Genomic DNA, 25,345 nt, shown 5'->3' with positions numbered 1-25,345 from the left:
AATTACCCTAAGTAGCTCAAAAAGGGTTTTTCCTGTCAGGTAGTGGTGTTGTTGATTTTTCGGGGCAGTAATCTATCATGTTCCTCTCAGTACCTATTCTTTTTCTTGCAGCTTTCTGCATTGAGTATGTGTTTTGGAAACAAGCCAGGCTGATCCTACAAATCCTGTTTTTCTGTGTGATTTGTTTTACAAGAGCACTCACATGAGATAGTGGTGCAGGAAGGGGGGGGGGGGGGGCCTTTGCCTTTTTTTACCGGAAAACTCAATAAATGATTGGCAGATCCTGGCTCACTTTTTGTTGTGTGTCCTTGGATTGCCACGCGGTTCAGTTGCCACAGTTACATCCAGACATATCACAAATACTTTAAGGTGCACCTCTTCCACATCTTTTCTGTGTGTTCCAGCAAACTGCCTGGAAGAGGAAAAAGAAGCTTGGCTTTTTAGCATTACTCCTGACACAGTGTGATGTTCTTGCTGCATGGTGACTGTCTCCCTTGGGTTGGCAGTTAGTCCTCAGCTAAAGGGATTCTCCTGTCTTTAGTCATGTCCAGAGAGTAGTTTTTCTTGGAGGCTTCACTGTGGTTTTGGAGGTCTTCAATGTGGTAAGAAATTATTGGCTTGTGGTATGTTTGGGAAGGTGCCCCTGCCTTCTGTGGGCTTTGTTTTGGTGGGCAGTGCATCATTACTGCAATATCTGTTTAGAACTGCTGGTGGTGTTAATGTGTTCATGATCACTACAACACTAGATGCAGCCACAAGTTGGACCAAGACAATGAGATGGGAGATGCCAGGAGGAAGCTAAGGAAGGGCTTAATAGGGACAGCTTACACGGACCAAACCAATTGCTGTACTGGAGCACAACAGAGGCAGTGTCTCAGGAAAAACTTAAGCATAGAGACTTCTCATTTTAGGAGACCTTACAGAGCACAGTGCACTGCAATGATTGCCTGTCCAGCAGCTGGTGGAGAAGGGGTGCCAGGAGGTAAGACTAAGGAGAGTCTGGACCAGAAGTCTTTCACTTTCAAAATTATGTTATGTTATGTTATGTTATGTTATGTTATGTTATAGCAGTGAGCAGTGAGGTTTGGTGAAGGGAATTTTAACAGGATCAAATGAAATGGTTCTGGCAGCTGTCTCTAGTCAGGACTGAAATATGTGGTTCCAGTGAAAGAGCCACAATGGTGCTTCAGGAGCAAGTTAGAAAAAATGAAAGCCCAAATGAGAGACACCTTTGTGAGTATGAAACCCAAAGGATGGTTTCTAGATGATGTTGAGACTGAAGAAGCATCAGGTTTGGGATAGGGGCAGACTTTGTGGAGAAAAAAAAGAGGAGCGAGTCAAAAGTTGGTTTGGAGGAAGCTGGAGCAGGAAGGGTTGAATGAAGAAGGCAAGTGAAAACTGATGGGAAGATGTGTGATATTGAGGCAGGGCTGAGGATGAGCAGTAAAAGCAGTAAAAGACTATATGTATGAATCATCAGCCTAGAAAACAGTATGCAAACATCTGAGGGCAGGTGAGATTCACCAGACAGGGAGGATGAAATTAGACGAGCAAAAATCCTGGGAAGATAAACATGGAGGATAGGGCAGCTTTTCAAGAGCCGACATTGAGGCATTTAGCAGCTAGGAAGAGGAGAACTTGATTGCTATCTCCTGTTCTGAGCATAAGGAGGATTGCTAATGAGTAAAATATTTCGAAATGGAAGAAAATGTTGAAAGCAACAAAGTCAGTCATATTCTGAGCAAAGCCAGGGAGTCCTGCCAGAGAAACGGAGGAGCCAATGCAGTGTGTTATCTCCTTGGTTATTCTTCTCTCTCCTTGGCATTACGCTTGCTGTTTGTGAAGGCTCCTTCCTGACTGCTCTCATGCAAAGAGAGTGGGGGTTGAGGCCTTCCTCTTGGCTGTAATACCTGGACAAGCTGGAAAACTACACAAACCCTGCTGTTGGAAGCTCGAAGGGGCTGATGGTTGGCTGCAGCACGGTGGAGTTGTTTAAGGCCTCTGGTGGGAATTTTCTCTCTTTCCAGAGTATATTAATAGCACAAACCTCCTTAGCTCTTTAGGGATCTCTGAAAATAGCTGCATAGTCAGTGTATGTACTGACAGCATGTATGCCAATTGAGTAGTGGTTCAGTGTGTTATGCGTGTTTATTATTCAGCTTCCACCCCGTGATGTTGTGCCAGAAAAATGGAAAGAGCTGCTGAAGCTGGAGAGACAGGGGAAGAGAGAGGGAGACTAAGGTGGACAGGATGAAATGAGAGAGCACAAGGTACAGAGGGAACAGGTAGGTTTGGATAGAAAAGAAAGTCTGGAGAACCATCAGTGTGAGAAACATTAGAAGTCCAGCAAGTGGGAATATAAATGAAAAGTATCAATTTATTATTATCAATGCAGGGTAAATATGCAATAGCACTGCAAAGAAAGCTGAATTTATTGTTCCTTGGTGTGGGTGGTATATTTCCCATCCCCTTGTCTTTGCTTGAATACAGTTCTTCTGAGTGATGAGGTGACCTCAGCTGATGAAGATAAATTCAAAACCTACGGTATTGCTAGAGCCTGTTCTGGAGGTGCATTCATTGTCTTGCTTTTGAGAAATAGGATAGTTGCTTTTAAACAATGGGAGTGGGATTTAACTATAAAATGCTGCTTTAAATAAACTACAACTTTGTGCAGCAGATAGCTGTAAAATAACAGTCCAGGCAAGGAAAATGATGTATGAGAGGAGAGGATAGCAAGGAGAGGGTAAAATTCTGAAAAGAAGGCTTTGGTTTCTTTCCCTAAGCTAATAAATGTTTCGCTGGTAACCATATTGCTTCTCTGTGTGGTCTGGTATGCCATTTGTTTTCTCTTCACAAGCCATGCTGCAGGGAGTGCAAATTGAGCAGTGAAGTCAGTTCTGAATGGTGTAAGAAATGCATCTTGGCATGCCTCAGATATTTTCAAGTGTGTTCATGTGTACCCTCTCCAGGCTATAAATTCTCTGGGGCATGAATTGGGGCTTTTTCCCTGTTTGGGCTGTTTTGACCGATCTGTTTGTACTGCCCATAAATAAAGATCTAGTGATTCCCGGTTGTACAGAGGAAAAGCAGGACACCTGGCATTTGGCAGTGAGCACCTTAATGTCTTGCCAGAACAGGCTGCAGCAGTTTTGGCCAGATTAGTGAGCACTTTCTTCCTCCTTCCCTGAAGTAAAACCTAACTCTTCTAATTTTGATCACATCACTGTGGGCAGCAGCAGTCTGAGTCCTGCAATTCTTCGTATCGATACCTTCATTCTTCTCTTTGGCCCCCTCAACTTTCACATTCCCTCCAGGTAAAATATCACTGTATCACTGCAAAGATTTACCTTCTGAAATCTGCTGCTGTTCCCATGTCAATCTCCTTCCATGATTTATGTACTTCACATCAAATTCAAGTGTTCTTGGTACTTGTTCTTTATTTCACTGCCCTTTCTTAATTCATTGCACTTACCTACCTTAATTTCTTAGAAAATAATGTCACTGCTATACATCTGTCTAAATTTTGAACCCACTTAATGATTTCAGCCAAATTTGACAGAACAGTGGGTGTCTCCAAGATCAGATGCTTCTATGGGTGTTGTGTAAATAGGTGTTTGACTGAAGGAGAGAGACTGTGTTACTGATGTTATAGAAGGAAAAGGGAATGAGTTGTGCATCAGAGAATCTCTCATGTGACAGCTCTTACACCCTAGGTTTCCTCAGCTCTGGTACTTGGTCATCAGTTTTTTCTTTTTCTGAGGTCTGACACTCCCTGGCCACCTGCATCTTGCCTTTCCAAATTCCCAGGCAAAGAGTCTCAGTGTGCCGTTGTGTCACTTTCCTTACTAGAAGATGGCTTTCCTGGGTTGATTTGCTCCATGTTCCCCCAAACTGTTCACTGTTATTGGGGTGCTGTCCTGGTGGCAGGCGAAGGGAGGATGCAGTGTACATTTTGCTATCCCCTGCCAGCTTCTCCACCTCTTCTTTCAGGTTTCTTACTTCCCTGGCTTGCTCCTTTGTTTCTGTGCTTTATGTACAGGTACATAGCAATTTGAATGCAGTGATGTATATTTTAAACAGATTATGTCCCGTAGGGTGGATCCAGTTATACTGAAACACGTTCAGCTGTAATAGGTCTCCTAGGCCAGGCTACAACAGGAGGGCTGTGACAGCACAGCTGCACCCGTTTGCAGGCTTCACTTATTATTGTTCGTTCCTGCCCTGAAATTTCCAGCATTATCCAGCTATCTATCTGTTTGCATATTTAGTGCTTGCCAAGTTGTCTACATCTGTTTTGCTGTAGGGCCATCTTGGTAAAAAATCATAGTCCAAAAGAAGTAGTTTTACTACAGCAAATGCTGTCCTCTTGACCAGGGACGCTGCATCCATTTGGGAAAAGCACTCATATATCGTGGGAAGAAGACTGTTCTCTTGTCTCATACAAATATGACTAATGTCCCTGTGCCCCAGACAAGGGGATCAACTTCTGGCCAACCCTGGCAAACCCCTCCTTTCTCCAGGTCTCCTGGAAAATTACTCCCAAAAGAATGCTCCGGTATATTGACCTGACTCATGTGCCTCATTGCCTTGTGCACATTTACTCATTTCAGTAATAGACACAAAAAAGGAAAAACACTTAGATAGCTACTGTGAAAATGAGTGTATTAAGCCCATCAACAGAAAGGAACATATGGAGAAGAGAGATGAAACAGATCCCCCTCCAAAAGGCCATTATTTGGCTACACCTCAGAAGGAAATAGTGTGCCAGCTGCTGCTATAGCCCTGGAGGAATAAAGCATTTTGCAGCAAGGTGGAGTCACAGGGGAAGACTAATGGAGTCCCTTAATAAACATGGACTTATCCATAGCAAGGAGAGGAGAAATGGCGCACTGGATTGAAATTAAATCACTGCGGTGTGAGAGGCTTGTGATCTTGCTGTTTGCTTGACTCCTTATTCCCACATCCATAGGAGCTCAGGGAGCTGTGTTTGGGTACTCATTGTTCAGCACAGGAGCAGTCCTTGGCACTTGCCCACGCTTACAGAAGGCTCCCAGCACCCCTGGAAGCCCAGCAAGGTCCTTGGCCCAGCTTTAGGAATAGCTGAAGAGAATTTCTTGAGGTAATACAAAGCACAGATGAGTTGCACAGCAGCTGTGGCAATACATGGCACACAGCTCAGAGCGGTGCCATGTCAAGGTGGTAGCAGAGGTCCAGAAAGCAGCACAGCCAGGCCCAAGTGCTCAGGGGGGCTACTCACCAATGTGGCTGCACTGCTTCCATTCCTGGGCTCTTGCTTGGGCTTTTCTGCATTGTTTCCCAAGGGGAGACACACCCTGAGACCTGGTAACAACCTGCAAAGCCTCTGGAAGCCCCTGAGCAGCAGCTGCTGGGCAAGAGGGTGCTGTCATTACCTATTTATACAGCCGCAGCACCACGGGCATTGTCAGTGCCACTGGGTGTGCAAGAAATGGGGACATAATGACATAATTTTCTCCTCTTTTCGAGCACGGTTGCTATTTCATGGGATCTTTGAAAGAAAGAGATTAGATGGACTGAAACTCATCAGGGAAAGACAGGGGAATCCTTCTGGTGATGAGAGAGGCATCAGCACATTCCCATCCCCACTGGGATAAGGTTATGTTATAATGCTGTTGTAATAAGATGTCAGACTGGCTGATAATATCCACTGCCATATGATTTTGCAAAGCTTTGGCTTGGGAAGAAATACTTGTTTTTCTTCAGCAAATCCATAGAGAATAAATTCAGAAAGTTCCTTTAAAACTATAACCTCTCTAATGTAAAAGTGAGTTCAGGAGGAGTAAAGAACAGCCATGGTATCACAATGAAAAGTGAAATTCAACTTTTAAAGTGTTTTCTTCAAACGTAATTTAACAGAATACATGCTTGTTTCTTCCAAAATGTCAAAGGCATTTATGAGTCAGAGTGCAGCAGATAATTCTCTAGAGGACAAGTAAAAAAAAAGAAAAATGATTTTTAAAAATCTCAATAATTTTATGAATACTTCTATTAAAAAGATTAGCAAATGCAACACAACCCCCAAAGTAAACAGCCAAATACTGTAGCATATGTTTGTGTGTCTGTGAAAGCGTGAGTATTTTTCAGTTGCTATTAACTATTTCAAATACTAAATGGCAGCATTTCAATTCTCTTATAGTCCTTTTCTCCCTCCTTCTTCAGTAAGTGGTACTGGGGTCTCTGTCTCTGCCAGGAATGGAAATTCTCTTGGTAAAAAAAAAGAACCAAAACCAACTTGACCAAAGTATCTAGAGAAAAGTACAATACGACAGAGTATGCTGAGCACTAGATAAAATCGGCCAGAATTTACCTATCAAAGGCAGTTTCAAGTCAACAAAAAGCTGTGCTAGCTTACAAAAACCAAAAAAAAAAAAAAAAAGAAATAGAATGAGGCAGAGCTGAGGGCAAGAGAGGCTGCAGAAATTCTACTTCCACTGCCTAAATTAATGGGTGGAGAGTGAAAGGATGTCCTTTCTTTTTTTTTTTTTTTAACCCAAGAAGGCCGAGTTGCTTTAAGATGATTTGTCAGGTGACAGTCTTGAAGGGAGTCTGATAAGTTTGTAAGTTATTCTCCTTGCTCGTAAATTCCATTAATATCTCTCTCACCTGGAGGGGAGTGGAACTGTGTAGTTATTTGGTGTTATTCAGCTATGAAGGGTCTGTAAGTGTCTTATTAGGCCAATCTACTTTTAAAAATAGTTTCTTTTAATAGAAGAGAATTTTTTCTGCATAAATTGTCTATGTGTTTATTGGATGCACTCTACTACAATGCATAAAGCTAGATAAGTCCCACCCCAACACACACCAAGCAATTATTGCTCTAAATCTGAAACTATCTGAATTTGCCTGGTGTGAATGGGTCAGCTGAAGCCAGTTCCTCTCTAATCAGTCTGCAGTGTGGATTTAGGTACATCCAAGACAAACTGTAAGGCCACAAAGCTCCTGAGATTAAAACTCTGGACATTTCACATTCATGAAGTGCTTAATGTGCTTCGATTTCTGTCACTTGGGACACAATGCACAAACTAAAGTCAGGGTGACCCCATGGGCCAGGCTCCTATGGAGCCATTACAATGTATTTATTCTGTAATCCTCAAAACTGGGAGGGATCTATACAATAGACTAATGGCTTCAAAGGAGTCCGTTCAGCCTTCTGGGTGGAAAAATGCACTTTTTAACCCTTACAGTGCTGGCCTCTTGCTGGGTGCACCCACCTAAACAAGCAAAGAAGCCCTGCGGGCCTTGGTGGGGAGGACACACAAGGTTTGGTGTCCAGGGTGGAGATACTGAAACTCTGATTGGACCTGAGAGAAAACTGGGGGTGAGGATGTGCCTTCTTTGGATCCATTCACACCTGACTGTTCACACTTCTGTTCCTAGCGTACAAGATAGCTCTGTAGAAATCAGTTGAGACAAATATCATCATACATACGTCTAAATACATTCTCAAAATCCTGCAATGCCAGAGGTACCACTTATTTTTCAGTTTGCATGGGGCATAGGCACTCATGTTTATAGCTTTTCATAAAATTTTTATTAAATGTCATTGGGGTTTGGGGTTTTTTTATTTTTTTTTAACAAAGAGGATCAGCAAGGTCAAGGCAATACAGTACATTTCCCTAGCTCCAGCTGATACATATATTTTGCTTGAGTAAGATTTCCAGCATTTCTTTCACTTGCTTCCCTAGGTAGATTCAATAATCACAAGAGGCAGGTTGGTACCTGAGAGGTTGCTATCCTTTATTAATCTGCTTAGCAGGTGCAGCACTGATGTAACTTCGAGAAAACACACAATGCAATTCTAATAATAAACTTCTCTGTCTTCCCAAAAGGTCCTTCTCCTCAGATGGGCTTGCTTCACATCGTCCTTGGCCCTTTAAGGAATACTCTGTGCATGAGGCATGCCAGATGCAATATGTTGGAATGTGGAAATCTTCCTCCTAAGTACTGTTCTGAGACCAGAACCTGCACCCTTGCCTCACTGATACTGCTGCAGAAGTGCTAGCTGTTGCTGAGGTAAAAAAATTCCTTTTGAAAGGTTAGATTCTTCAAGTTTTGTAGTGGCTGAAATAGATGATGTGTTAACTATCATGTGACCTGAATGAAATGGAAGGATATAACAGGAGCCATATGTATACTAGGAATACAAGTTCCTGGATTGTCAATCCACTTATACAGTAAAATCTTGCAAAATATTTTAAGAAAAGGTAAAGCAAAGGGAAATTGAAAGTTGAGATGTTGTCTAACTTCTGGGTCATAACTCATAACTGGGGAATCATTTTCCATGTGGACTCTTCTTTCAGAACAGACCGTGTCTGCTTTATTCTGCAAGTTCTCACAACCGTAAAAAGAATTGAATGTGGTGTGCAATGATCTTATATGAAAGGGCTAGCCAAGACAGCCAGGAGAAGGTTACCTGTGTTACTGCTGACACTGGTCAGGCCTATGCTTTGGATCAGTCCTAGGGCCTTCATGGTAGTGGTACCCAAGCAGCTGGAATAATTGTTGCTCAAGTTTTAATGTGCTTTAAAACCATGTTACACTCAAGACTTCTGGTATGAAATGACCTATTTGATTTTTAACTTAAAGTCTGCGATTCAACTGTTCCATCATGGAAACCATGCAGCTGCATCTTACTAGTTTGGCTGCAGTGATCTGGTAGGTAGGATCCTTGGTGCTTCTGCCCCAGCACTGGGAGTTTGCAGAAATACTGCTGCCTGTGACAGGAGCATTGCCCTGTGACTATCACCAGGAGTGGGGTTTTGGTGTGAAGATACACTTTGGGAATAAACACTCCAGAAAGGTACTGTACCAGGGTGCTGTTTTCCATTTGATTCTGTTCAGTTGTAGCATAATAGGTATGGCTTGATTACATATTACAGTTTTAGGCTACTCGCAGTCAGCTGTAACTTCAGCATAGGACTGTGTTGATATTGACAATCAAGCCAGCACACTGGATGGAGAGTTTTATTACTTTACTGTAACTTTCAGTAATGGACGGACACCCAATATCAGTGTCTGAGGTGCATGTCTAAGGAAACTGACAACTTCTTTCACTGCTCCTCCCCTCTTCATTAAGACTGAGAAGCTTCAAGGGTTTGGCAGCTGAGATATTTGTAAATACCTAATTAATGAATTATGAGGAAAGCTTTTTACCAAAGTGCACCTCCCTCTACCAGCAGCACATGTAATCTACAGAAGCAGTGGCTATAAAGTCTTGTCAAGTACTTTTTTTAATCACTGTTTTGATATTGCCTTAAAGCTTCATCTGAGACTGGAGCTGGGCTGAGTCTGGTGCAGATGTGAAATAAAAAATGGTATTTGCCTCAGGAAATGTACAACCCAAAAGGCTAACTAAGGAAAGCACTGCCGGGAAAAAACAAACCCCTCAATTTCCAGGGGGAAGCTGAAGTATAGATCTGGTACAAAGCCACACAGGAAATCTTGTACAAGGAGGGTTATCACATACTACTGTACTACTTCAGGATTACTCCTAATGTAAGAAGAAATAAATAATGATGGGTCTCAGGTTTATGAAATTTGGCTGTAGAGATATCTCTGGGTAGTCCAAGAGATATAATTAGGGTCGGGCTTCTGCCATCTTTTGGCGAAAGAAGAAATGGCTCCATATGACACAGGAGATACATCATAGTCACTTTTGACACTTGCCAGTGGTAGATGTGTAAAATCTCTCTGATGACTGGGGAGAAAGTGGTCTGTACGTTAGAGCACCCCTCTGAAGCTGGCAGACTGGGGAGCCAAAAGTTGTGTTTCCCACCCGAGCTGGGGACCGACCATTGTGTTTGGCATTCCCGTCTGTGCGCTCTCCTGGGAGCTATCTGGCTACATGTCATTTGCTGTGTCCGCCAGCTACATCTCAGATCCAAATGCAAAATCCACTACTCAGGGACATTATGTGGATTTGTGACACTACCCGTGGGACTTCGGATCCATAAACCAATGAATGGATTACAATGAGGCATAAATATAGTATTTTCATGGATGACATATAATCCTACTCAATTATTGTTCCTGTCATGTAAAGGGAAACTGTACCCATTTTTCTCATCCCTGCACACTGAAATTTCAAAAGAAAAGAAGTGCTCGATGCAAAAGATTCCATCTCGTAGCTCCCTGCCTTTTATCTACTAACAATTTTAAAGCTTATATTTCCCATTATTAGGTGTTTCCTATAATTAGTTTTTTGCATCTCTACAAGATTTTTATATGGGAAATTCACTTGACAGAAGCATTTAGTTTCTGGAATGAGCAGACTGGTATGTTAGTCTCTGAATGGTGAAGTGTGTGTCACATTGTGTACTCTCATTTATGTCTGGATTGCCGTGCCTGGAAACAGCTTTGCCTTCTGTTTTGCTTCTACGAACTCTTTCTGGTTTTGAGAAACTGCTGCTACTTTGTCCTTTGCTTGAAACGACTTGGATATCATAGTAGTTTCAGGATCCAGCAAGATGTGAAATATCTCGTGCATAAAGACTTAATCCTTTCTATCAGTACGAGGCAGTTTTATGGGTGTGGATGCTCACAATAGGGGGACAATAAGGAAAATTGAGCTTGTGTTTTGTTTCCTTTTAAGACTGAAATGCCATGTTTTATTGTCAATCTGTCCTCTTTTTTTTTTTTCCCCCCAAAGCTGCCCAGGCAGTAAAAAACCTTTGGATATATGAAGTTAACATTATAATGCTTAAAAAGAATGTTTTATTAGAGAATGGATATGTGCGATGTTTGTCCATCAGGCATTTCTAGTGCAGTATGTTAAAGCTTTCTTCATACTGCAAGAGGTGCTGAAGGGGTGCTGTAGACAAAACCCATCTCTTGTAGCAAGAACTGTGATAGCTCCACAGCACCATGTCCTGCATGTGTTTTACAATGCAGAAGCAGCTGTCCTGTAACATTCAGCTGACTGTTTGTAATAGGCAGTGGCTTTGTCAGAATTCTTCCTTGCGTTTGAAAGAACTCTTTCTGGTTATGCATGGAACTGTGGGTGTCTCAAGACAAATACAAATATGTTGCCCATAGTCAATCCCACACAGGAATTTCATCAGTGCCCTTTCCTTCTGGTTAGAAAAGTTTTAGGGCACTTACGGTATGCTCTGAAACTACAGCCAGTTTCCTTAGAGGAGCAAATGAAGCATTTACATTTTCCTGTGTGGGCTGAGCTCTTTAGTTGAGTGTTACCCACTGCTGTTTTTTCCCCTCTCACCTCTGTATACCCTCACCATAGCCACAGAATCTGCTTTTGAAAGGGAAGGGTCAGACATGCACTGCTGTATTTGTAACGCAGGGATCGCTGCAGTTCTCAGCACAAGTGCTTTAATCATCCTTTCATCTAAAGGAGAAGCATCTGGTCCTAAATGTGCGCTTTTTTGCCCCTTCTGCTACAGTGCTACACGGATGGTTGATTAAACCACCCCTCCTTTTTCCTGGCAGCAGGATTGGGATGGCTTGCTACCTTTGTTTCCACTTGGGGCCTGTAAATGGGGCTCTATAAAGGGAATAATAATAAGGAAGATCCAAGGCTTCTGTTGGACCCTCTCCCCAAATTTAATCTGTGCCCAGGCCCCACTGGCCAAGCTGCTCTTATGTACATTGCTAGGTCTTAAAGAAAACCTAAAATAAAGAAGCATGTGAATGAGATGATGCTGGAAAAGCCAGTGAGGAAACCAAATGCTAGGTGTATTTGTCTTAAAACACCCGGAACGGTTTAAGATGAAAGACCCAACTGCAAAAGGAACTTCTTTAAACTGTGGTTTAGCTTAAATTTACATAGATACAGACATTTGCTGTTTCCTTTACACAGATACACACATTTGCTATTTGCATTACACAGATACAGACATTTGCTATTTGATATTGCAAGTAGATCTATGCCAAGTAAGATCTTCCCTTTCCTCCTCCTCCTCAAAAAAGTTACAAAATCATTTCATTGCAGCTTTAGCATTTGGAAATTTCAAATTAAATGAAGTTGCATTTAGAAATGAAGTATCATTGCAATATTTGAAATACTGAAACATATGAATGTTGACACAAGATATTATTTATTTTTACTTATAAATTGTGGTCAAAGCAATTCAGGAGAAGTAACCCAGGCAATCTTTCTGTTAGTTTGGCTGTGGCCTTAGTGCTCTGCTTTTCATAGAATCATAGAATGTCAAGGGTTTAGAATGGACCTTAAAGATCATCTAGTCCCAAATCCCACTGCCATTGGCAGGGACACCTCTCACTAGATCAGGATGCTCAAAGCCTTATCCAACCTGTCTTTGAACACTACCGGGATTGGGGCATCCACAACCTCCCTGGGCAACCTGTTCCAGGGTCTCACCACTGCCACAGTAAAATATTCTTCCTAATGCCTAACCTAAATTTCCCCTCTTTCAATTTGCACCCTTTACTCCTTGTTCTATCACTATGCTGTTTACCTCATGTATGTAAGGTAATGGGTGCCTTCCTCTATGGGTTGATACTTGCTTAGGTTCACTCTCTCATACACAAAACCCACCAGAACTTCTGGATTTCCTTGTTTATATTAGGTTCAAAGTAACAAAACAACACATGGATGCCATCTTTTCATCAAACGATCCCTAAAGAGGTATTTTTCAAACATTCTGAGTGTGCTGAATCCCTCCATTTTCCAGTGAAGGTGCAAAGTGTTGTACAGAGAATTTTAGGCTGGTGGGAGTGAGTTTGTTCAGAGGCTCCACGTGGAGCCCCAAAGCTTTGCAGGTGGTTTATCGCTCCCCAGACGTCTGAAGTCGAAGTGAAGGAGGGAGAATTGGTCCTAACAGCAACACAGCTGCAGGTAACGTGGTCCCCTTTTAGAAGCAACTGTGCTTACTTTTTGGGCTGGTGCCAAGTCCAGGAGAGCTATTCACTTCCACACTTCACACTTGGCTCAAGTTGCATTTCTCTGAGCAGAAATAGGAAGCTGCTTTTCACCCTGAAAGGCCAGCAGCTCTCCCCATCTGATGCCACAGAGACCAAGGAGGAAGGGAGATCTGAAAGCCTTTCACACTGGCTAATGAAACATATATGAGATTGGGGCTGGTTGTGTGCCAAAAGAGGCTTTCAGCCGAGGCAAAGCATTGCTCCTTGACCAGACCTCTCTGACCACAGTACACCCATCTTCCCTTCCCTAAAATCCACTTAGGACCGCCTAGGCTCTGTCCTGGCGGCTGCAGGGTATCTCAGTACCCTTCTCACTGCAGATCCCCTGTCATTCCCTGAGAATGACCTGGAGTGGCATCCTGCTCTCTTCTCTGCCCCAGGCATAGGTGACCAGATGGCCTTTCAAGAAAATTCTGCCTCCTTTGCTGACAAGGCTCCTGGAAGCCATCCTGCTGCTGGTAGCAATGTTCCCAGAGGGAAAGGTCAACCTGTACCATGTACCTGCTGGCCCTCCTCTGCCTGTGGCTTCACATGGAGCTGTACCTGCCCTGGGCTAGAAGAGACTATACTCTTGATGGTCTGATGTGCTAAAGGCATGACCCACACCAGAAAATTCTGCAGCTTTGCTCTGTGAACAAAAAACCAACCATAGACATATTATGCCAGAATAAATGTTCTTTTGCTAGCATGGCTAACTTGGCCCTAGAAATCTCTGAAAGATGGAAAACCAACATGGGAAGGACTTTTTGGTGCTATAAACTGCATTCACAAGGCTTGAATTTTAAGCCCAGCCTTTCTTACCCAATACAGACATAGCAAGTTGTGCTCTAGAGGGCTTCATTTAGGATGACTCCCTCTAAATTTTCTCTAATTTAGAACCAAGCCAAATGAGGCCTGAAGAAGTGTCACACTATTAAAAAAAAAAAGGCAAAGGGATGAATAATTTGCTAACTCATTCACAACATGTTTCTAGATCTGGAAGATGATTCTTATGTTTACCAGCACAAGTCAAGCTAAGAGGATGCTTTCGTGCTGTTTTTGTGAAGGTTGTGCATGCTGCATTCCTCCTTGTGTGGGGAACAAAACCAGAACAGGATGCAAACTGCTTCAGATTTCTCCCACTGCTGACCTTGCTGCCACTTGTGCCAAAATGAAGAAAACAAATCCTTGGAAATCACCATGTGTGTGTTTCAATTTTTAATTGAAACTTTTTAGCTGAGCTGAAAGGTGGGGGTGGTGGGAGGGAGAGGGGAAAAAACAAAGCAACACACTTCCCTCTGCTCCCAATGAAAAGAAACTAGAGCTATTAGATTCACTTCAATTGCCTCACCTGACCTGAAATGAACTCCCTCCCTCAGGCCTGTAAGAAAATTCAATTAAAAGGTCCATCTGTGAGGCAGCAGCTGAAGGGGAATTACTGTAGGGAGGTCCACATTTTCATAAAAAAAGAAGCCCCCCTCTCTCCCTCCCCTCCTTCCTCCTCTCCTTCCCCCTCTATCCCTGATTAGGCCCGTTCCTAACCACTAAACCACAAGTCCCCCCAATTAACCAGATCTGACCAAATACCCTTTATATGCTCCATTCAGATGTAGAAACACTGTAGATTTCGTACACCCCTTAAACACCATGGGGTGGGAGAGGGGGGAAGGAGCAGAGGACAGAAGTTGGAAATCGGAACGTCCTGCCCCAATTAAGCTGGCTGATGCAATGGATTAAAGGCTGCTAATATGCAAAAGACTGTGCTGGCAGTGAAAATAATCACCATAAGGCAACAACAGTGTGCAGCAGCTTAAAAAACGCAGAGGTGACAGGGAGAAAAAGCTGGCTCCAAGGACCTGTCTGAAAAGTCTTACCAGCTTGCTTGCAGTACCCTGCCCCGGCTGTGCTCTTACGACAGAAATCTGTCCTAGATGCTTGGCTAGGATCCGATATGTTTGGGGTGTGGTGTCGTGTGTTACTCCTATGGAGGTATGACAGAGAGCCTGGGAGGGATTGGGACAGCGTGCATGGGTGAGCCACATATGGCACGTGGCTGCCGTGGAAGGTGAGCCCCGGCTCTGGTCCTGCAGGCTGAGGGGGACCTGGGGCTGTGCCTTGTGTTGCCTCCCACCTCTGGGGCCACTTCCATCCAAGGGAGGCTGATGAAGAATCAGGAACTGGCATGCCTTTTATTTTCTTAATAACATTTTTTCAGGTGCATTATGCTGGGGTTTGTAACAAATAACCAAGCGGTTCCTCGAGCTCCTGTGTGTTTTGCTTTGTGCTAGCAGAAAACCTGACTTAACCGTGCCTGAGAATACATGCACTCCCTATGCACTGACTTCATTTGTGCTTGCACAGTGTGTAATCAATCACTTTAAAATATCTAGCTCCCAGTGCTTGCTTCCCTCGCATGGTGTATATTGTGTTGAGCTACATCAGTTCAGGAGGATTCGTTCGAATATCGACACTTTGTGAGTTCTCATCAGGTAGGACTCTTGGAGCAGAGCACAATTAAAATCTTTACACTACCCTGCTAATATATACATATATATATATATATATATATATTTGCTTAGAAACAGAAATGGAACAAATCCTTCCAATGTAGTTTGGGATAATAAGGGGGAAAACATATCAACAATTCATGACACGAAATAGGTGTTAAGTATGCTATTAGATTTTCTTTTTTTGTTAGGCTTAAGATTTAGTATCGAGAGCCTGTGCATTTGCTTTACAGATATTTGGCGTATAAGATATTTTAGACTGCATGGAGCAAATTGATCCTTTGGTGTCTTTATTGGCTTGTTTTCACTTTTTCATTAAATATGTAAAACGAACCTTGTTTTACTGCAATATCAACTGAAGTTCTATTAAAAAAAATTATAGACAGTCCAGACAATAAAAGGCCTTGTATATCAACCAGAGATTGGTTATCTGCTCAACAAGATCATTAACTGTGCCCAGGGGGAGACAGCTGAGGCAGGGCCGCTGGAGAGAAGATGCTAAAAATTAATTTTACAAGGAAAGTTAGCCCTGCCAAGTTTGATTTGTTTTAGGGACACTCCCTTACTCTTTATTATTCATCTCTCAAGGCAGCCTTTGAAATCAAGCAGGCTTTTGATGAAGGGGTTGGGTTTTTTTTTTTTGCAATGTGTATTTCCGTGAGATACCCAAAATCTCACTCATACAAATTGTCACAGCTTGACAGACTTGGAACCTTATAATGTTAAATCAAGTCCTAGTGGAGGTGTGTTGGGGAGTGTGAAATAGAGTCACTGGCTCCTCCTATGCTGAATGCTTTGCACTGGAAATGTTGAATGTTGTCTTCCATAACATGCTTACAATTAATATTGTGCAGGGCACCCTCTATGCAGCTGCTCTGTATGTGTGCGGTGTATGGGGGTTTTTTGCAAGGCTTTCCAGCTGCTTTCAAGCTGTTCCTTTGAATCTGCCACAATATTCACGCCCTCCTCCCCCACCAGGCTGAAGGACACTTGAAGATTTGTTTCTTGTTGACTATTTAAAGCCCAGGTATCTCTCATGATTAATTGTGAGCCAAAACTGAATAGAGGTCGGGTGAAGAGAGAGGGGGGAGCAGTCAGCTTTCAGCAGACCACGTCTGGAATAAGGGTTTCTCCAGAGAAAGGAAGGTCTTCATGCATTAGCACTCTTTGCCTAGAGGAAACCCTTGCCTGTTCAGGAAACCTTGACCAAAACATTTAGCAGCTCTCTGTCTCTCTTTTCTCCACAGATGAAGGAGATGGAAGAGATGACCAGAAAGGATGACAGAAAGGTCTCTCAGAGCTGACAGGATAATCATTTGCTGAGCACAGTAAAGGGATTTAGGCTCTTGAGAGGGAAAAAAGTCACCAAACACTCTAAAAAATAAGAGCAGATACAGGCAGCCTACAAGGTTTAATATGGGCAGTTGAATGACCTGTGTCACCTTTCTTGTGACCTCCTCTTTGCTTTTGTTTTTTTTTTTAAAGCCATGCACCTGTGTGTATAATCATCTCGTAATTTAAAGAAGTACTCTTCCTTTACCAATGATAAATCTGAGATGCATTCTTAATGCAAGGAATTAATGGAATATCCTTCAGCTACATAAGATGAGATCTTGAGAAACTGTGTGATAGAATGTAATGGCATGGGCAATCACTTAGGGGCTAATAAGAATTTAGGTAAAATGGGAATCCATCAATTGTAGATGACAGAGAAGGAGAAAGACAAGACGAAAGACAAGACTGGCCTATTAGTCAATCACAGAATGTCTGTGAACCTCTGAAGTGATGTGGCCAGGATAAAAAAAAAAAAAAAAAACCAGGCAAAAAGTGCAAAGGTGTATCTGACAGATGATGTTCAGCAAAGAGGAGGAAAAGGCAAGTATTATTCCACTGGGCTCCTATTTAAGAAGGCTTTGTCTGGTTCTGGCCATCTCCACTGGTAAAAGCTGAACTCAGGCTATAGCAGAGACAGGCTTCTTGGGCAATTGGGAAAATAGGAAGTTTATGTTCCAGGAGGAGTGTAGAAGAGCTGGGCTTATTCAATCTAGGAAAAGATAATTTAATGCTACTTTTTGTCTCTAAAGATACAGAGCTCAGCAGCAGGACTATGAGTTAAAGGACAGTGCTGGCATGAGAATAAATGGATGTTAACTAGACACAGAATTTCACCAAGGCTTCCCAACCGTTCTGGAAAGAGGCTCTGTCGCACTGACCACTCGCTTCAGCCCGGCCAGCACCTGGCGCTGCGCAGCAAGAGTGGGGAGCAGCCGAAGGCTCTTGGCTTTAAAGCTGCTCCTCTGGAGTTCAGCTCTGCCCAGGGGAGCTGAAGCTCCAGGTGCTGTGGCTGTCAGCTGCCCCGACAAGGGAGAGGATAAAAAGTAGCAGGGAGGCTTGCCACAGGAAGTAATCAAAGTCTATTAGAGGGTATCCACAGAGGACAAGACCAGATCAGAGCGGCGCAACAACTTATAAAGGGAGGTGTTACAACGGGGATGGCTTGACAGGGGACCAATAGGGGTCTTCGGGGGAGGGATAGGGACAGGCATAGACATTCATGTGGACCAATAGTCTCAAGGGGTGGAGGGAAAGGGGTCACATACGGGGCGTCGAGGTTTAGGGGATTTCCAGAGGGGAGGTATCAGAAGGGGCAGGATCTCAGGGGATTGACGAGCACCATATAAGGATAAACAGCGAGGGTTTAGCTGATGGACACCGAAGTTTCGGGAATAACGGGACGGGTTTGGGTGATTGATGGAGAATTGACTGGAACAAGGGGAGGAGAACAACCATATAAGGAGCACTGGGGAAGCGGCTAAAGTTCAGGGTGTACCAAGTGGGAACGGAGGCAAAGGGGGTAACCAGATTAAACCATTAAAACATATAACCACATTACCACAAGGCTCCAGAGAAGTTGTCCTGTAGGAGTCAGATGGGGCAAATGGCCTCTTTGACTTTCTTATGGCACTGAATTGCTTAACTGTGAAAAACGAGGTTCACTCTCCTGTTACAATTTAAAGAGTTTAATATAAAGACAGTAAGAGACACATAAAATAAAGCAAAGGGATAATGGCCGGGTGCCTTGGCGCTCTGCCAAGAGCACCCCTGATGCCCGAGGTGAGTCCTTTTTATACCATTTTTACTGTCTGTTCTCTATTCATATTAAAACTTTTCCTGGAGCTGTTCTGCATGGCCACTCCTTGGTTCCGCCTTCGGCCTTGTGGTTTTATTTCTTTTGATTCTTGGGGTTGGGCCCGCTAGGTAAGGGTCGATGGTAGGGTGGATCTCTTAATTCTCCAGACAGTCAGGGCTGATTGCAGCTTTGGCCTCTTTGCCCCCGGGCAGAGTGGTGATAGCGGCTCTCGGACCCTCCTGGCCGCCCGTTCTCCAGCGGAGCAGCCTTTGGGCCCTTTTGTTCCCCGGACAAAGTGTTGATTAGCAGCTCCTTGGGCTTCCTCCTCTGCTCGCTTGGAGGTTATCTTACTTGCTCACACTTGCTAACATTCTTGCTAAAACGAGAGAAAACTACATCCACACAGCAAAAAGCATTTCTAACACTATATAATATCTACCTTAATACTTTGCGAGAAGCCAATACTATAATATATGTTTATAACATTAACCAAACTTGGTTAATTATGTGAGGCGGTCACTTTGAGGTATCAGTGAACTGAAATGCGTGGTGTTGAATGTTGCTTTTGGGATCAGTTTTTCTGTGTAGGGTGCCAATAATTAATGTTAAGTACTCTCAGATGTGCATGTGCACACATAGAGCAGCCTCCATTTTCTCATCATTGCCTCTTCTGTTCTACTGTGCTCAAGGAGCTGCTGTTTCTCTGCTCTTGACATCCTCCAAATTTAAGCAAGAGAGGCCCACCCTCCCCGCATGCTTCTAGAGTTATTGTCCTGCTGCCATTGCAGCCCAAGAGCAAGCTGCTTAGCCCAGCACGCTGGCTTATATCACATTTTCATTATCTTTCTTCCTCAACAAAGGCCTTTAGTGAAGACACCAGGGGTTTGAAAAGAAGGAACCCATATAATAACCTGCAGAGTCTCCTGGCCTTTTCTTATGTCAGTCTTTCACACTGAAGCCCTCTTGCCTCTTCTCAGAACACCATAAACCCTGCAAAGTAATTGAGCTTAGGTGGCTGGTGTGAGGCAGCACCCTGAGGAGCCAAAAGTTTGTATCATTACCACCTATTTTGCTCCTTTGTTATATTTAACCATATGCTTATTTGCTAAGCAGAGATCTATGTCTTGATTACATGGATATCGAGTGCCAGCTATAACCTGAGCCCTATCTGCTAAGGGCCCCTCCAGGCACTACTGCAGCATGAATTATGAATGCTCTTTCCAAAGGACAGTGTTGTTTCCCTTTACAACAGTTGTGAGGGCAAAGCAGTTTAGGCAGTGAGGCCAGCTCATGTTTTCTGCACACTGGCCCTTTCAGGAGGTGGCAGCCATTTTGGAAAATGAGCTTTTTCCGTTCTCGTGGTAGGGTAAAATAGCAAGGATACATAAAAACGAAAGCAAAGACGCAAATACCTTGCAATGTACAATCACATAATGAGAGCTGGCAATGCTGTGAAAGAGATTGCCTAAGAGAAAATTATTGATATTTGAATAGGGAAAGTTAAAGCTATTTCATTAGGAAAATAAATTTTCTGCTTTTCATTTCATAAAGGTGCTCTGATGATCAGCAGATAAATTAAAGATAGTTTTTAAGTGTGTTTTTTTATTGGGAAAGTTATGCTTCAAGCCTACCAAGGTTCTAATCCGTCTGCTTTTGAATACCCTTCCTGAGAATTCAAGGGATCTGTGTTCATGTGAGAAAGAGCTGAGAACCAGCCCTGAAGACATGGCTTGGTACAGGGTTTGGCTTAGCTGAACCCAAAGGTGAAGTATTAGAAATCGCTAGTTAATTGAAAAAATATAGACCTTGATTTGGAATAATACAACTGGGCCAGGTGCTACACTAAGAAGTAATTATTGCAGTTGTATGTGGTCATCTAAGTCACACAGGGTTTTAGCCCCTTGTCTTCCCCTTTGCACGTCTGAGTAAAATATGTAGTGTTGTGCTGTGGTGCGACAGTTTTATGCTACGAGGAGGGATGGGCAATTGGTGTGAATTATACTGCACTGCGAAACTACAACTTCTGTCATCATTTATGAATATTTGCACAGCCATAAGCATATGTTTGCTCCGCTCTCCTTACCTGTAGAAGTGGGATCCCTGACTTCTCTTCTTCCTCCACACGGTATTTGTGAGGCTTACTTCGTTACTGTTTGCAAAGCTTTCTGAATTTACAAAGCTCTATGCAAATACCACGTTGCTCACTCATGTATATCCAGTAATGAAGGGGCACTTTAGGTAGATAAGGTTTAATTAGAGATGTGGAATAGTGCAATAACAGTAGGATTTTAGATGTTCTAGTATATTACTGCCTGTGCTGTGTGTAAATGATGAGGCCAAAAATTACCATTGGAATTATCTAACATGGCTGCCTGAGTAATAAGCCATAGTACTGTTGCAACATTTTTCCTTCCCCATTTATTTGCCTTTGGAAAAAGTCTCTGTATGGACACAGCAACAGAAGATTTTAAGCTCTCTAGTAATTGATTTGCATTTCTCATTTATCTCTCACTAGCCCCACAGAGTTCACAGAGGTTTAAAACCATTTTACTCCAATACAAAATTCAGAAGAATATTTTGTTTTGATTTCCAAAGTAAACTTCTGCTATTAAAATGAGTGAGCAAGATGTCAGCAAGATGTAACCCCGTATTTCTAACAGAAAGGTTTAGAAAGAAGAATCCAGATTTTCCAATGTCTGCATGGGTCTCTCACAATTATTCAAATTATGCTTAAAGCCAGACCTTTTTTCTTGGAGTTTGTTTATTTAATATGGACTTGTCTTTTTTCAATTGTGCTTCTTCTGTTTGGGTTGTATTTATTCAACTCTGGAGTAGAGTCACGTAAGTGTATGAAGAGCTGCTGTAGGTCTTGTATCCTATAAATCATAGGGTCAAATTCTTGCCCCAGAGAAATCGATGACAAAACCTTCTATAGATTGGAAAGTACTTACAATTTTACCCATCATGTTAGCACAAAAATGATGTTAAAGTAATGCTAAAATAAACTGTGGGAGCTTTTGCCTAGTAAGTTTGACTATTTGTTTGGATTTGTGGTCCATTATTCAACTCTAATGACCACTATTTATTTGTTCAGTCCAATAGTCTAAATTTTTGTTGGCACATCCTTATTTTCTTAATGCCCCAAGTCTGAAAAAAGGTACGTGTGTGGTCTTTATTGCCTACATGCAGTTGTGTGGTCTTTTCACGCTTTTACCAATTTATCTGTTTACTGGCTTAAGCCTATCATAAATATTAGAGTTGAGCTAAGTAGCTTACATTTGGCTAGGCAAAACCTCACTGATCCATAGACTGTTTGGTTTTTGGTGTTATCTGAACCCACCCACCAGTTGTGAGATTCACAGAAAATATCTGGGGTTTACCTTTTTTTGTAAGCAATTCTCCTTAATAAGAATTAAAATTAGGAATAATAGCAGCCTGACAGCTGTGGTCCCGTGTCTTTTGCCATGAAATGACAGCCTGGATAGCACCAGAGTTGAGCTCTGTGGTCCTGAATTTAAATGTTAAATATTCAAGATCAGAGCAGCTCTAGTATTTTGAGCTTAATTACAGCTTTACTTTGAGCCTCTGGTAAAAAGCTGTGGGTGAGAGCACAATTTTAAGAGCCTGATCCTGTTTTACCTCGTACCAGTGTATGAGGCAGTTCAGATAGCTTCAACGGGGTATCTTTTTGTCTCAATGTGCCATATGAAAATGTAGAGGATAGTTTTTGTTCTTCCTTGAATACCAGACTGTGGTTTAAACCTTCACTCCCCATATGAAAGTGTGTTTATGCTTCTCAAATACAATAGCAGTGTGGAAAAATGAAATCTCTCGTGGTCCACTTTGACATAGTCATTGGGTTTTATTCCATTGTTCTTTCAGTGGTGTGATTTGATTTGATTTGATTTTATTCCTTAAGGTAACTTTCTTTGTGTATGTGACACTTACAGGAGAGGAATAATTAAATCAAATGGAGCAAAATCTCGGCAGATCGCCCTTTCATCAACTCTGCTCCTTGGGTCAACACTCCCAGCTTACAAACCGATTAGGAGCAAAAAACTCCATGTGAAAAATTCAGGCTTGTTTTGCTTTGTTTTGTGTATGTGGATAATTCCCTGCAATAAATCTTCCTGCACACCATCCCTTTCACTCTCTGATGTTAACAAGACTGAGATCTATGCGTATACATACACACATTGTCTGTCTCGAGCTGGCAATGTCTTGATAAGAGGTTCATTATTATCCACCACTGTCAGAAGCTGTTCTGAAATGATCTGCAAGGCGAAACATCATGTATATATTGGGGATTTTTTTTTTTAATTAAATAGAAAAAGTGTCATGAAACTTTTCTTCAAAGGTGGCAGGCAGCTGTTTCTTCTGAGGCATGTTATCCTTTTCTTAGGCAGTGGGTCTTTGATAAGTGTCTCTCAGCACCCTCAGAAGTGTTTTCCAGGTTAGAAGGATGAGAGAGAGGAGATGGCAGTCATGATGCCACCGGCTGATAAAGCCAGAATGCAGACTAAGCCTTCAGATCAATAGGAATGCAGACGGCTGTAACACCAGATTGCCTGGTGACAGCCTTAATTTCGCCTCCTGTGCTGGCTGCACCCAATTTCCAGCCCTTGGAGGAAACCTCCCCTTGCTTGCCAGGCACCCGTTCCACAAGCGAACAGCTTGTAAGCACGGGAAGGGCAGGCAGGGAGGCAGGAAAGCATCAAGAATAAACACCGAACACATGCAGTTGTTTTCCTCCCTCTGGCCTTTACGCCAGGGATGCCCACGGGTGCTTTTACCTTCACATCCACGTTGCTCCAGTGCCCTGCCCTGGCACAGGGCATTGAACTGCCTGGGCACCAGCTGCCTAAGGGTTTAGCCCTCTCTTTTCTGATGTTTTATTCAGAATAAGATTTTATACCAGTGAATCTGCTGTAATTTTTTTGGTGGGGCAAGCAAGTTTCAGCTTTACCCAGACTTGCCGGGTCTGGCTGTGCCAGCAGTTTGGCAAAGTGTGCTGGCTGGTGGCATCAGGTGGCCTGGTCAGGGCAGCTGGTGGGACAGCAGAGTAAGGCAGGCTGCCCTCCACACACAATTTTCTTGTTTTGGTCATCCCTGTGGGATCTAAAACTCCCTGTCATGCAGTCACAAGTCTTACATTAAATTACTGTAACTCGGATGTTGCATGGAATATCTTGACTTCCTCTATGGCTGCAATGCTGAGTAAAGGCAGGGATGAAACTAAAATCCTTGTTTTTCATGCAAGGCCTAAAGAGAGGCTTTGTTTCTGCTCTTTATGAAGTCGTTGGATTTTCAAATCAATAACATAATCTAAGATTGGGTTATAAAGGAGCTAAATACTGAAATACAATTACAGAAAGGCTGATGAAAATGAAAAGCAGAAAGAAGTCTTTCTTTGAAGCCCCAAATTTTCAGTTTTCAAAAGTTTACAAAACACAGTTTATTTAACCATCTTTAATTATTGGGCACCAAGGGATTCTTGCAGGGAAGGCATGCAACACTTGAATCTATGATATAAAACTTAAATTGTGGGGAAATGCAAAAAGCAGGAGGAACCCCCCCAAATCATCTTGGTTTAATGCTGGAGATAAATACAACTTGGATGTTTGCATCTCATTTCTTCCAAATTCTAGGCTGGTGTAGGTGTAAACGTTTTTTTAAAATCAATTCTAATCTTGCGACTGATGAGCCTGCTTGTAATCAGCTTAACAAAAGTCCAGCATTCAGGAATCATTCTCCTAGACACTTTGGGCATTCTGAACCTGAGTGCAAAATCTGCAGTGTTAGCAAATTTGCTTTTCCTATTGCTATTGTATTGGACTCCTGGAAATCCTTTGATTTCATATTCATGTATATATAAATGTATATACAAATATAGGCACAAATAGTATATATAAAATATTGAACAGCACCTTGAGGATTTAAGGTCTCTTCCCAGACTTACTGCATATTTTTTCTGTCCTCTCCAGCATATAAATTTTAATTTTAAAATCAATTTGCAGTGCAAATATATCTGCTGTTGCATTCTGGACTCATCTGAACTTTAAAAAAAGATGCTTAAAGGTTGAGTTGGCTAATACAACACAAGCATTCGATAGTGGTGAAATACAACCTCAGGGTGATAGCTAAGCTGCCTTGTGAGGGTAGCTGGGGTTGGAGGCAGCTGATCATACAAGGAGCTGATCCCTGTCGTGCACTGTGGTAGGCATCTCAAGAGATAAATTTCTCCTTATCCAAACTCTTTGAGTCTGCAGGCAGATGAGAAACAGCAGAAAGAGAAACCTTAAATTGTCTCATTTACTCGAATGGCTTTTAAAATTTGGAGCATAGTTACAGGTATTTACAGGTCAGTATCTTTAACCGTTTCGTTGCTGATCATTTTACTAGGAGCTTTCAACAAATACGCCTATTCATTTTGGCCCATTTTCCCCAAAAGTGCTTACTTTCCCAGTTTTGAGCCAAAGAACTTGGACAGAGGAATTCTTGCCAACAATTTCTGGTTTAGTAAATTGAAGTATTTGCAGTTGCTAATTAAAAATATTAAGTTGTCTCTGCCATGACTACAAATTGTCAGTACAGTACAGGTTCTTTGATTTTTGTGGGCACTCTATAAAACTTGGTCCAGCCAGGAGCAAGGCTAATTTGATTTAATAAGCTAATAAATATGTTTGAAATATGCTTCCTGCAGGTTATAAAAACAGAAGGGTAGAGCCACAACACAGGAAAAGGAAAAATTATGCACATTAAAAAAATACAGATTGGAGAAAGAAATCCC

At 42.5% G+C, this 25,345-nt stretch overlaps 1 long non-coding RNA gene across 1 annotated transcript in view; it reads left to right on the top strand.

Annotated features, from left to right (window-relative positions):
• Positions 1–905: 905 nt before the first annotated feature.
• The window catches only part of LOC121674603, a 207,212-nt gene continuing 182,772 nt past the window's right edge, over positions 906–25,345 (top strand). Inside the window, exons 1-2 of the long non-coding RNA XR_006019697.1 lie at positions 906–982; positions 7,869–8,052. This is a non-coding gene — a long non-coding RNA (uncharacterized LOC121674603). The remainder of the gene's footprint in view (positions 983–7,868; positions 8,053–25,345) is intronic.

The sequence above is a fragment of the Corvus kubaryi genome, unplaced genomic scaffold, assembly GCF_017639235.1.
Source record: "Corvus kubaryi isolate FWS band 111438036 unplaced genomic scaffold, C.kubaryi_AGA036_p1.0 69, whole genome shotgun sequence".
Taxonomy (NCBI): Eukaryota; Metazoa; Chordata; class Aves; order Passeriformes; family Corvidae; genus Corvus; species Corvus kubaryi.
This window is presented reverse-complemented; position numbering and strand designations above follow the sequence as displayed.